The 13,186-nt window shown below is 45.2% G+C and overlaps 1 protein-coding gene across 1 annotated transcript in view; it reads right to left on the bottom strand.

Annotated features, from left to right (window-relative positions):
* The window catches only part of LOC127592365 (uncharacterized), an 80,936-nt gene that overhangs the window by 35,581 nt on the left and 32,169 nt on the right, over positions 1–13,186 (bottom strand). The window lies entirely within an intron of this gene.

The following is a 13,186-nucleotide window of genomic DNA, read 5'->3' on the forward strand; positions in this document are numbered from 1 at the left end:
CATCTTCCTCTCCATATGCGCTCACTAAAGCTCAATGTTGCTTAATGACAAAAAAGCTAAATGCCCATAAGATCCCAAAATATTGCGTTGATCATTCTAATAATTCCAGAGCTTGACTAATACCTATGTGTCTCCTGTACACATAGAAATCATACCTGATGCTTGTTTGACATTGCTCTCAATCTTTATGTGGCATGCGCCAAATGTTGTCCATGAAATGAAAGGAGCACAATGCAACATTTCGATGGTCTTTTCCAAAATAAAGTTTAATCCTAACCCTTCTGTGATCCTCATCCCTGGGTAGGCGCTGGAAACTGTACTCATTCTCACAGCGACATCCTTGTCTGGGGTGCAAATCCAAAACATTGTTCTTGTAACCTCAGATTCAACTTCCTCTGGTTGTTAGTACAACCTCCAAAAATGTCACACGTATTAAATACTTATGATCGTTTAGAAAAGTGTGTGTGTGCGTGTGTGTTAGGTTCAAAGACTGCTCCGTGAAACAAAATCTGCAGTCACAAATGGTTCACTGCTACTTCTGTTGTCTTTGTGTAAGTCACACCTTCATTGGTTTCCACATCAGATCCCTCGGGAGTAAGGTTTACTCTGCCCACTGCCCGAAGACAGCTGGGATAGGCTCCAGCACAGTTGTGAGGATATGCAGTTTGGATAATGGATGGATAGATAAATATACCTTGGTACACAGTGAAGACCAGTGATGGGCATTCCGTCAAACTGACAGAAGGTCCGTCAGTGTTTCAGGCCGACCCACGTTGGTCTTTTCCAGTTCATACAGAGGTGCCCCAAAAGCCGACAAAGAACCAAATAAAGAAAAAAACTAAATTAAATACAAACAACAGGCACACAAATGCACAACATGATGACTAGTGAAATAAAAACAATACGGGACACATGGCACTGAGGTCTACAGGACTGAGGGGTAAACCACACTGTTTTATTTGTTCTGTATTTGGCTGCGTGTCAGGTGTGCGGCACCTGTGTGTGACGTAATATCGGTATGTCAGTTCTCGATGCGGATTGGCTATCGCCAACCACTCGGACGGACTGAGTCAGGCTGAAATATTGACGGAAGCTCACTGACAGACTCACCGGAATTATGATGCCCGCCTCTGGTGAAGACATTGTCATCAACATCAAGTGGAGAAAATGTGTGGGACACAATGGCATTACAAATAAATAGAAATCCCTCCAAAACAAGAGACAGGAAGAAAAATGGTCAGGGAGATTGCCAAAATTAAAGAAGCTGCAAAAATGTCTTGCAATTACTGGCTTATGTGACAATGTTGAGTCATCTTTATATGTCTGTGCTATAGGGTAGGTTGGCGAGATGGGAGCCCTGTCTTGCAAAGAAAATCATCCAAGCCCAATCAATTTTTTCACTGGGCTTGCTTTAATTTAAATCTGTGAAAAATTCTGGCCAGCTCCATCATTTAAGTCACCCATCCCTGGACAGCAAATCGATTATTGTATAGTGGTGATTGAGATGAGAATCAGATCCACACAAAGCATTTGCCCTCTTCTTATTGAATTCTTACTTGTTTTGCAGAACTTACCCCACTTTATTGAGATCATAAAAAAATTAAGTATCAGACAAATATAACCTAATTAAAGATAACATCCAGTTTTAAAGGAGGTGATTTTATTCATCAAGGGGAAAAAAAATATTCAAAGCATCATGGCCCTGAGTGAAAAAGTACTTGCCCCCTGGTTCATAAATTAACTGTAGCAAATCATATTTTTTGCGAAAGCCGAGTTCGTTTTCACGGACCACACTGCCTGATTATTTTCAGACCTGTTCAGCCAGGAAATTTTCCGAATAGAACATGTTAGACGAATTGAAGTTGGCCAAAATATCTCAAAAAGCTGCAACAAAATGCCACAATCATAAAAAAAAATACTGATGATAAATAAAGTCAGTGACATGTTTCAGTGTGGGCAGGCTAACAAATCCATTCCTAAAGATGTATTTAGAACTCCAGTAAACCACTGTGACAGTCATTATTTACAACTGGAGAAGTACCATATGGATGACGTACATAACTGATGTCAAACTCAAGGCCCGGGGGCCAGATCTGGCCTGCCATATAGTTTTACGTGGTCCGCAAAAGCAAATCAAACATGTCAACTTCCATGATGATTGCTAAAATCTGGACCAAAATAAGAGCATTTTCTTGTTACCAAACCCTCATTTCAGTAGTTTATTTATTTACATGGTTTCACAGTCATAACGGCCCTCCAAGGGAAACGGTCACTATAAACTGGCCTGCGACAAAAATGAGTTTGACACCCCTGCCGTACATGAATCCAAACACGGCCTCTATCACAGTTTTGCTTTTAAATAACTAAATTAAAAAAAATATTTGCAGCATGCGTAAAACAAAAATAGCTAAGGAGCTGCAGGATGCAATTGTGGTCTTGCTGGATTAGATATTGATTCAGTGAGTGCTACATGGAAAGACTTTAAGGGTTGTGGGTCAGAGGTCATTTAACGAATAGATTCTGAGAGCCCTTTTGTTCAAACATAAAGTACACGTGGGTGTGTGCAGGAATTGTCAACTCAATCTATAGCATCTGGTAGGAACATGCACCCTCCCTTATGGCACTGCACAGTTCTCTGCTTTACCAGCAGGTGTCAACATTCACCTGCCCTCATTCAAGCTTGCGAAGCCCCCCCCCCCCCGACCCCCCTCTGGCCACTGATGCCGAACCCCCAAAACAAAGACAAGCCGCAGTCTCCATTTCTGTCTGACCTTAGCAAGTCAGTCATTACCTTCCTGAAATTCTTCAACGAGGTCAAAACTGATGTACAGTACATGCCTCTTTAAGTTATATTTTGTTGGTGTTTTTGTTCCCAACTGTCAGGAACACAGTGCACAGACATCAATCCCTTGTTACGTGTCGTTCAAAAGCAGTTGGTCAAAGACTTGGGGGTTTCTGAAACGGGCAAAGTTTCTATCACTGTTGTTGATTTACTCGTAAAAATACATGTGCATTCATACAAACAGTGCAATTGTGTTTATATTGCATGCAAACCAAGGCCATGCTGTCAAAGGTCAGTAGTGCAAGAGAGCTGTGCTTCTCACGTCTGAGCTTCAGATTTTCTCATAACGGTGAGCCTGACCACAGTGTGAAGAGTGTTATTGCTTTGCAATTTGAGTCTGTATTTTGCTGATGGAAGGGAAGCCTGAGAGAGAGAGAGAGAGAGAGAGAGAGAGAGAGAGAGCATGTGGATGGAATCAGAGAATACAGTCATTTTATGCTCAGGTCACATACATCCCCAATGTATAACGTCACTTGCACCAATATGAGTGAGCGTTTCAAAATGGAGTGCGAATGGCTTTATAATCTCCTGGCACAATGTAATCTGACACGTCAAGACAGGGTGGGACATTTGGAGCAGTCGAATGCAGAGAAGAAAAGCTCGAGGATGAGTGGGAAGATAGGGGGGGTGGTAACAGAGGAGGCTGACATTTGTTTGTAGATTTACAGACCTTGCTGCTCAACCTCAGAGTGGAACACGAAAGTAGAGAGAGCTAATTAACACAGAGCACAACCAGTGAGACAGCGTGAGTGATTCTGATCCTGCAGCGGTGTCACGCTTGCCACAGCGCCGACAACCCAACCTTAAACCGCCTCTGTTGATCCTACGTGTCTCTTCCCAGATCATTTAAGGTCGCGGCTCGCCTGAATGAACATTTTTCACATAACCCATACACTGCATCACGCACATACCCCCAGTAACCAACGGAGGTGCAGCTTTCATTATCTCAGCTTTGCAAGTAGATTTGATTTGAACAATGAAAAGGTATAATGCATGTTTCTGACTATTTATTATTATTTTTTGTATGCTAACATTAGCATGGGACAGTGCAGCGTAATGTCACACGCACATACCTTTCGACAATCCTAAGAAGATTGCACATTTTTGGTTGCATGAAAAAAAACGACGTGTTGAATTTACTCTGCTTTATTTTGTCAAGTCCTTGCACAAGTAAAATCATCTGGATCCAGATTGTTTTATTTTGTGCAACCACTTACTTGGTTGTGGTTAAGAGACAAATTGCATGTCTCTTCTCAAATTTGGAAAGACAGCTGGCGTATCTACCAGCTCACAGTAAAAGAGGCCAAAAGAAAATATCTGTCGGACCTTATTCTAGCCAACCGTCACAACCCTCGTGCACTATTTAAAACGATAGATTCTGTACTCAAACCCCCTCTGCCTACTTGCGCGGATTCTTCAGCCGAGATGTGCAACAGATTCCTTCAGTTCTTTATTGATAAGGTCTCTACAGCTAGGATTCCGGTCCCAAATACCGCATCTGACCCCTCTGTCCATGTTCCATGTTCAGCTGTCCTAAATTCTTTTGATACTGTGTCCTTGGCGCTTTTGGAGGATGTAGTTCGCCAGACGAAGCCATCTGGCTCCCCTTGCGACTCTCTTCCCCCACGCTTCTTTCAGGAGGTTCTCCCGAGTGTTGGTGCATCGGTCTTGGATATCATCAACAGCAGCCTTTCTTCTGGTGTAGTTCCCCAACAGTTTAAACATGCTGTGGTCCAACCCTTGATCAAGAAACCTGGCCTTGATCCAGATGAGCTGTCAAGTTACAGACCCATTTCCAAACTGCCTTTCATTTCCAAAATTCTGGAAAAAGTGGTGCACATGCAGTTGAAACTTTTCTTGGATGAACATAACATCTTGGAGGTCTTCCAGTCAGGTTTCAAGACGATGCATAGCACGGAGTCAGCCCTGTTACGCGTTTCTAATGACATCCTCCTGGCAAATGACTCTGGAGACCACGTGTGTCTGGTTTTATTGGACTTAACTGCAGCATTTGATACAGTGGATCACAGTATTCTGCTGACTCGTTTGCAGCACTTGGTGGGCATTGGCGGGAGTGTTCTTGATTGGTTTAGGTCCTATCTAGCTGACAGGACCTTTTGTGTCAGCCTTGGCTGCTCTGAATCACGCACTGCTCCCCTGTCATGTGGTGTTCCACAGGGCTCAATTCTGGGGCCTCTGCTGTTCTCGCTGTATCTGCTCCCATTGGGTTCCATCTTAAGGAAACATGGTATTCCTTTCCACTGCTATGCAGATGACTGCCAGATCTATGTCCCACTGAGCAAGAAAGACACCTTCTCATTAAGGCCACTCCTATCCTGTCTGGAAGAAATCAAAACCTGGATGGCACAAAATTTCTTGAAGTTCAACGAAAAGAAGACAGAGGTGATATTGTTTGGCCCCAGTGGACCTTGTACATTCCATCCTGTAGACTTGGGCCCCCTATCTCCTTATCTGAAATCAACGGTCTCAAACTTGGGACTTAAACTGGACAGTGATTTCAAACTCGATCGGCAAATTGGTGCCGTTGTTAAATCCAGCTTCTTTCACCTTAGACAGCTGGCCAAAATAAAACCTTTCCTCTCACATGAACACTTTGAGACAGTAATTCATGCCTTTGTCACATCCCGGCTCGATTACTGCAACGCCCTTTACTTTGGAGTCAGCCAGTCCTCCATCAAGCGCCTTCAGCTGGTACAGAATGCCGCTGCTCGCCTCTTGACTGGTACTCGTAAGAGGGAGCATATAACTCCTACTTTGGCATCCCTTCACTGGCTCCCCATTCATTTTAGAATTATTTTTAAGATCCTCCTCTTTGTTTTCAAATCTCTGAATAATCTCGCGCCACCTTACCTCTCTGAGCTCATACGCCCCTACACCCCTGCCCGGCGCCTCAGGTCTGTGGACCAGTCTTTGCTAGACGTACCAAGAACTAAACTGAGGCTCAGAGGGGATCGAGCCTTTTCTGTTGCTGGTCCATCTCTCTGGAATGACCTCCCACTGAACATTCGGCAAGCCTCCTCGCTGCCCATCTTTAAATCCCTCCTCAAAACTCACTTGTATTCTTTGGCGTTTGACTCAGCATGACTTGGATTTGCTATTGGTTTTACTGCTTGGTGCTTTCTACCGCCTTATTGCTTATTACTTATTGCTGATTCGTCTTACTGTTTGTTGTATATGTTGGGTCGCTCCATGTACAGCACTTTGTGTGCAGCGATGGCTGTTTGAAAGTGCTCTATAAATACTGTTGACTTGACTTGACTTGACTTGACTTAACATAACTGAGTAAATTCAACAAAAAATGGACAAACACACGCACACGCACATAAACACACACACACACGTGCACACACACACACACACACACACACTCTCACACACACACACACACACACACACACACACACACACACACACACACACACACACACACACACACACACACACACACACACTTTCTTCATTTTCTCAATACCCGTAACACAAAGGTGACCATCACAGCACACCAGCAGGGAACTTTCAGAGTAGGAAATTCTATTCCTGTTGTATAAAATCCATTACAAGTGCAGAGAAGGTGCTTAAAGGTGACCACAGAGAGGGCAAGGGTGCTGTGGAATTGCTCTGACAAAAAATGTCACAGCAAATGGCAACTGTTAAATACACCATTTGCTTGACCCTTTTTCCTTGATGAAGAAACTGCAGGCAACATGTTCGTCACATCGCGTCTGATGATTCTCAGAGAAGTGAGCTTCCACATGCCAGAATCCAGCAAAAGCACTGCAGCATTTCACCTTTGGCACGTCATGTCCTCAATCAGGTCATGCGCACACATACTCACCACATTTCTGCGCAGGATAAAAATTGCAAACCAAAATGACATTCAGGCCTTATCTCATTTGCATGAAATAGTTCACTTCCCCCTCTGCCGCTCATATCTGTCAGGTACTCTCCCTCCTTTCATCATTCCGTCAAAAACATGCAACCGAAACATTGAAAAGAGCATCCCGGAACGATATTAAAATTCTGCTCTGGCCTCTGCTTGTATTGGCCCTTAAAAAGGAAAAGCAGCAGTACTGTATTTCTATTTTGGCCAGTATGATGGCAAAGGTGAGGTCCAGCCAGCAGCTGGCCACTGGGCAGCTTTGCATTGCATCATTTTTTTGGGCACTGCCATCACCTTGGACGACACCCGGGCCAGAGAGGATGAATGTAGTTTTCTGTGTGTCCCGTGATTGTGAAGCATTTTCTCCTCAGCAACTGGCCTGCAGTGAACCCATCTGTTCATGAGGCCAGGTGCACATGTGGACATTTGTTTACTCCTTTCATTCGGAACCAAACTGGGTGATTAATGTTAATTTGCTTGGTGATGTCAAGCTTGTAATCTCACACCCACGTGTGCATTCTGCACACCCTTCAGTGGTGCGACATCCTCTCATGCCGGGAAGCGTTTTGTAAGAAGTAGTTGCGAAAATATTTCAGGTGGTGGCCATCTCATTTTGCACCACCAATTATCTGACCTCCGTTATAAACAGAGAGGCTCCCGGAAGACGTTAGTTCATCAGAAGCTGCGCCCATGAGCCCCCTCGCATATAAATTCTGAAACTGTTATTTTCCTTCTACGCAAATTGACTTTTTTTCTAGATGGTGACTATTTCACTGTCATCGTTGTTTCTATCAGCTACAAATTCTCATCAACACATTGTAGCAGTTTATTTTGCATAATATTACCAACCATTTTCTATCTATCAATTTTATATACACCATTTACACCTACTTTCCACGCCAATCTATTTTCGATATTGCTTCTCCTGCTGATGCTTGTGGGATGCTTGAGTCTATTTTAGGTGACTTTTGGGTGAGAGGCAGATTATGTCCTTGAACGATGGCATACAGTGACAGATGAGCATTTATACTTCCAATCACTTGGTAACTGAGAGGAAAGTGAACCCACACCGCGTGCACGGGAGTCATATCCTCCTGACTACCAGGAAAAAAAAATGTTGTCCAATCACATTTATTTTGAAATTCCCCAATCTATGTGAAGTACTCCAAAAGAATATTTTGAAATTCCACTACATTTTTTAAACACTTGAATACTAGGCTCAAATACACTTAAAACAACTCAAACAACACTTGAACGTGTTCATAAGAGTCTTATAAATAAAATGCCAACAGCATTTCAAGACAAAATCTGTTTGATAAAAAGTACTACTTTTCCTCTTCCCATAAAAAGTGCTTGAACTGAGGGAAGGCATTTTCTTAGTTTTTCTAACCCCTACAAATTTGGTATGATTGGAAAGCACTGAATGTCCTCTTTAGAGTAACACAAGGAGTTAATGCGACTGGATGCACTGGATGGGAGATATTTAGGTTTACAAATGTCCTCTACAGAGGACAAATTTGAACTACTGGTACTCAGGAGGATATGACTGAACAGCTTCACCGTCATATCTGTAGTCTGCACAATTCTTTCTATGTATCCTCACTTCAAAGCCAAGTACAGTACAGTAATTTGTCATTAAGACTAATTTGGCTGCAAGCATCAATGTGAATGGATATCTGCCATATGGCAGTCTTATGATTGGTGATCATTCAGTACCCCACCTCTTTTTTCCTTCTTGCCATCAGCAAACGCAAACATGAACCCTCACTTTTTAGTACCGTACTTTTGTTTGGCAGTGTATGATGTCACATTTGTGGTATTGTACTGAGAATTGGGACAGTGGCTATTTCTTACCTTATCAATTCTAACACAAGTAGCGTAGCACAATTTACTGTGCGTGTGCGTGTGTGGGAATATATATATATACTGTATATATAAAAAAAAAAAAAAAAATCCTCATCTCACCCCTCGGGTGGTGTCCGTCCCTCATTCAGCTCGGGTCCTCTACCAGAGGCCAGGAAGCTTGAGGGTTCTGCGCAGTATCCTTGCTGTTCCCAGCACTGCACATTTCTGGACTGAGATGTCCGATGTTGTTCCCGGGATCTGTTGCAACCACTCATCTAGTTTGGGGGTCACTGCCCCGAGTGCTCCGACCACCACAGGCACGACTGTCACCTTTACCTTCCAGGCTCTCTCCAGCTCCTCTCTGAGCCCTTGGTATTTCTCGAGTTTCTCATGTTCCTTCTTCCTGATGTTTCCATCACTTGGGACCGCTACATCCACTACAACGGCTTTCCTCTGCCCTTTATCTATGATCACGATATCTGGTTGGTTCGCCATTACCATCTTGTCAGTCTGGATCTGGAAGTCCCACAGGATCTTCGCTCTGTCATTCTCCACCACCTTCGGAGGTGTTTCCCATTTTGACCTTGGGGTTTCCAGTCCATACTCCGCACAGATGTTTCGGTAGACTATGCCAGCCACCTGGTTATGGCGTTCCATGTATGCTTTCCCTGCCAGCATCTTACACCCTGCAGTTATGTGTTGGATCGTCTCAGGTGCCTCTTTGCACAACCTACACCTTGGGTCTTGTCTGGTGTGGTATATCTGGGCCTCGATGGCTCTGGTGCTCAAGGCCTGCTCCTGAGCAGCCAGGATGAGTGCCTCTGTGCTGTCCTTCAGGCCAGCCCTCTCTAGCCACTGATAGGACTTCTTGAGATCAGCCACTTCAGTTATGGTCCGGTGGTACATCCCGTGTAGGGGCTTGTCCTCCCATGATGGTCCCTCTTCCAGCGCCTCATCTTCTGTTCCCCATTGTCTGAGACATTCTCTGAGTACGTCATCCGTTGGAGCCTTCTCCTTGATGTATTCATGGAGCTTGGATGTTTCATCCTGGACAGTGGCTCTCACACTCACTAGTCCCCGGCCTCCATCCTTTCGGCTTGCGTACAGTCTCAGGGTGCTGGATTTGGGATGGAACCCTCCATGCATGGTTAGGAGCTTTCGAGTCTTAACATCCGTGGTCTGAATCTCTTCCTTTGGCCACCTTATTATTCCTGCAGGGTATCTGATCACTGGCAGGGCATAGCTGTTTATTGCCCGGGTCTTATTCTTGCCATTGAGCTGGCTTTTTAGGACTTGCCTCACTCGCTGGAGGTATTTGGCCGTAGCCGCTTTCCTTGTTGCCAGTTCGAGGTTGCCATTGGCTTGTGGTATACCAAGGTACTTGTAGCTGTCCTCAATGTCTGCTATTGTTCCTTCAGGGAGTGAGACCCCTTCAGTGCGGACTACCTTTCCTCTCTTAGTCACCATCCGACTACATTTCTCAAGCCCGAATGACATCCCGATGTCGCTGCTGTAGATCCTGGTTGTGTGGATCAGGGAATCTATGTCCCTTTCGCTCTTAGCATACAGCTTTATGTCATCCATGTAGAGGAGGTGACTGATTGTAGCTCCATTTCTGAGGCGGTATCCATAGCCTGTCTTGGTGATTACTTGGCTTAGGGGGTTCAGTCCTATGCAGAACAGCAGTGGGGATAGTGCATCACCTTGGTATATGCCACATTTGATGGACACTTGGGTAAGTGGCTTGCCATTGGCTTCAAGTGTGGTTTTCCACATCCTCATCGAGTTCGCAACGAAGGCTCTTAGGGTCCTGTTCACCTTATACAACTCCAAGCATTCAGTGATCCATGTATGTGGCATCGAGTCATAGGCTTTCCTGTAATCAATCCAAGCTGTGCACAGGTTGGTACGTCGGGACCTGCAGTCTTGTGCGACTGTTCTGTCAACCAGGAGCTGATGTTTGGCTCCTCTGGTATCTCTACCAATGCCCTTCTGTGCTTCGTTCATGTATTGATCCATGTGTCCACTTATCTTAGCCGCAATGATGCCTGACATGAGCTTCCATGTTGTGGAGAGACAGGTTATTGGCCGATAGTTGGATGGGGCTGCACCCTTTGAGGGATCCTTCATGATCAGGATGGTTCGCCCTTCGGTTAGCCATTCTGGGTGAGTCCCATCCCTCAGCAGCTGGTTCATTTGTACTGCTAGGCGCTCATGGAGTGCTGTGAGTTTCTTTAGCCAGTAGGTGTGGACCATGTCCGGGCCTGGTGCTGTCCAGTTCTTCATATCTGAGACTCTTTCCTGTATGTCTGCCACTGTTATGGTAACCGGGTTCTGTTCAGGGAGGTTGCTGTGCTCCTCTCTCAGGGTCACCAGCCATTGTGCACTGCTGTTATGTGCAACCTCCTTCTCCCATATGCCTTTCCAGTACCTTTCAGTTTCCAGTCTTGGTGGGTCAGCTCTGTTGTTAGGACCCTGCCACTGAGCGTACACTTTCGCAGGCGAACAGCCTGTTTAATCGTCTGGCCTCATTCTCTTTCGTGTACCGCTTTAGGCGACTGGACAAGGCTTGGAGCCTTTGTTTGGCAGTTTCGAGTGCTTCAGGTATGGTCATCTGGATGTACCTCTCGGGTATCGGCCTTTTCATCACACCTCTCTGGGCCTCCGTTAATTGACTCACATCTTTCCGGGCCGCCTTGATCTTAGCCTCCAACCGTCTTTTCCATGGTGGGTAACGCATCTCATGGCTTCCATGGTTGCTCTTATAGCCCAGAGTCTCCAGGATCACTGATGCTGAAGCGTATATCAGCTCATTGGTTTCTGTGATCGTTACGGTAGGGATCGCCCTCAGTGCTGCATTCACACTTTCTATGAGACTTTCAGATGGTACTTCACATAGCCGTTGTAATCGGTTTCTAGGTTGCCCCGCTTTCATTCTCGCCATGATCTTAGCTTTCAGGTCAGTTGCTGCCTCGCTCAGCATTTCATTCATTGGGGCTGGCCACCCAATCTCATCATCTGCATTCATTGGGGGTTGCCTCCCAATCTCTTGTATGACCTCCTCCTCTGATCTGGCAGCCTGGGGCCCTTCACCATGGAACCTGCGTTGTACCTCATCAATCTCAAGTTGTGACAGCAGTTGCCGTTTGTGGATGTTGGAACACTGAGCTACTAGTTGTTTCGTGGTCAACCGTGACTGTGGGTTTCGAAGTAACCATTTAGCCCACATTCTCTGCATGTAACCCCTCTGACTAGGGTTGCTTGAGTAGTAGCATTCCAACAGAGCCATGTTATCGTATCTCGCCCATCTCCGCTTTGTTCCAGTAGCCCATTTTTCATCAAGGTGCTCTGGTTCCCCAGCACCTGACGCAGACCTTGTTTGGCCGGGCGACGTCTGAGCCGGCATGTCATTCGTTTTATTGTCTCTCATCATTGTATGAGGTAGGCATTAGCGTGAAGGATCTTGCCCAAGGACCCACACTGGATGGTGTTATGTGCTCATTTTTGCCCCAAGCGGGATTCGAACCACCGTCTCCCGTATGCCAAACCGATGCCTTACCAACTGAGCTATCCAGCCGCTATAAGGAAAGGATATATATATATATATATATATATATATATATATACATACACACACACACACACACACACACACACACACACACACACACACACACACACGGTATATATACTGTGATTGACACTAGACACCAAGCTGATCAAGAGGGTTAAATTCCGTCAATATTTCACATTTTTATGCAAAATCGCTGATTGACTCAAATCTCATAATTTGCACGATGTATCAATGACGTCATTTGTCAGATCCATGAAATAGCACATGACAGAAAACACAACCTCATTAACTCAGGGGTCGTTCTGCGCCGTCATACTGTATATGTGAGCCCGAAAGCGAATCTATTTTTAGCCTTGCCGAGAGTCTTCTTAGCCGAAACACTTTGCGCCTCCCCGCCCTCGACCATCTAATCACAAAGCAATAGCATTAGTGTGTGTGTGTGTGTGTGTGTGTGTGTGTGTGTGTGTGTGTGTGTGCGTGTGTGTGTGTGTGCGTGCGTGCAGAAATGATTTACGTCAAATGAAGGATTAGCTGCAGGTATGTGTATTTGATTCATTACTCAGCGTAAGTTCAGTGAACTTCCGGCCACGCACATTCAACCGATCACACATGCAACCAGCAACCCAGTATGTTGTTTGAATTATCATGGAAATAGTTCCATTGTGGACAGACACACTAAACATTTCCTAATGAGATATTGAGGTCATGCCGAACTTTGTATGCAGCGATGGCTGTTTGAAAGTGCTCTATAACTACAGTTGAGTTGAGTTGAATGATTCTTGCGATGCAATTATATGTAGAGTCAATACAGTTGGCATTGACAGGGGCGAATCACAAACAATGAATAATCATTGCGGGCTATGAGCACCGGGACCTGTACAACACAGCCAGTTTCCATCCATCCATCCATTCTCTGATCCTCTTTATCCTCACAAGGGCATGCTGGAGCCTATCCCAGCTGTCTTCGGGTAGTGGGTGGAGGACACCCTGAACCGGTTTGCCAGCTAATCGCAGGTCAGCTTCC

Source organism: Hippocampus zosterae, chromosome 2, assembly GCF_025434085.1.
Source record: "Hippocampus zosterae strain Florida chromosome 2, ASM2543408v3, whole genome shotgun sequence".
NCBI classification, from domain to species: domain Eukaryota; kingdom Metazoa; phylum Chordata; class Actinopteri; order Syngnathiformes; family Syngnathidae; genus Hippocampus; species Hippocampus zosterae.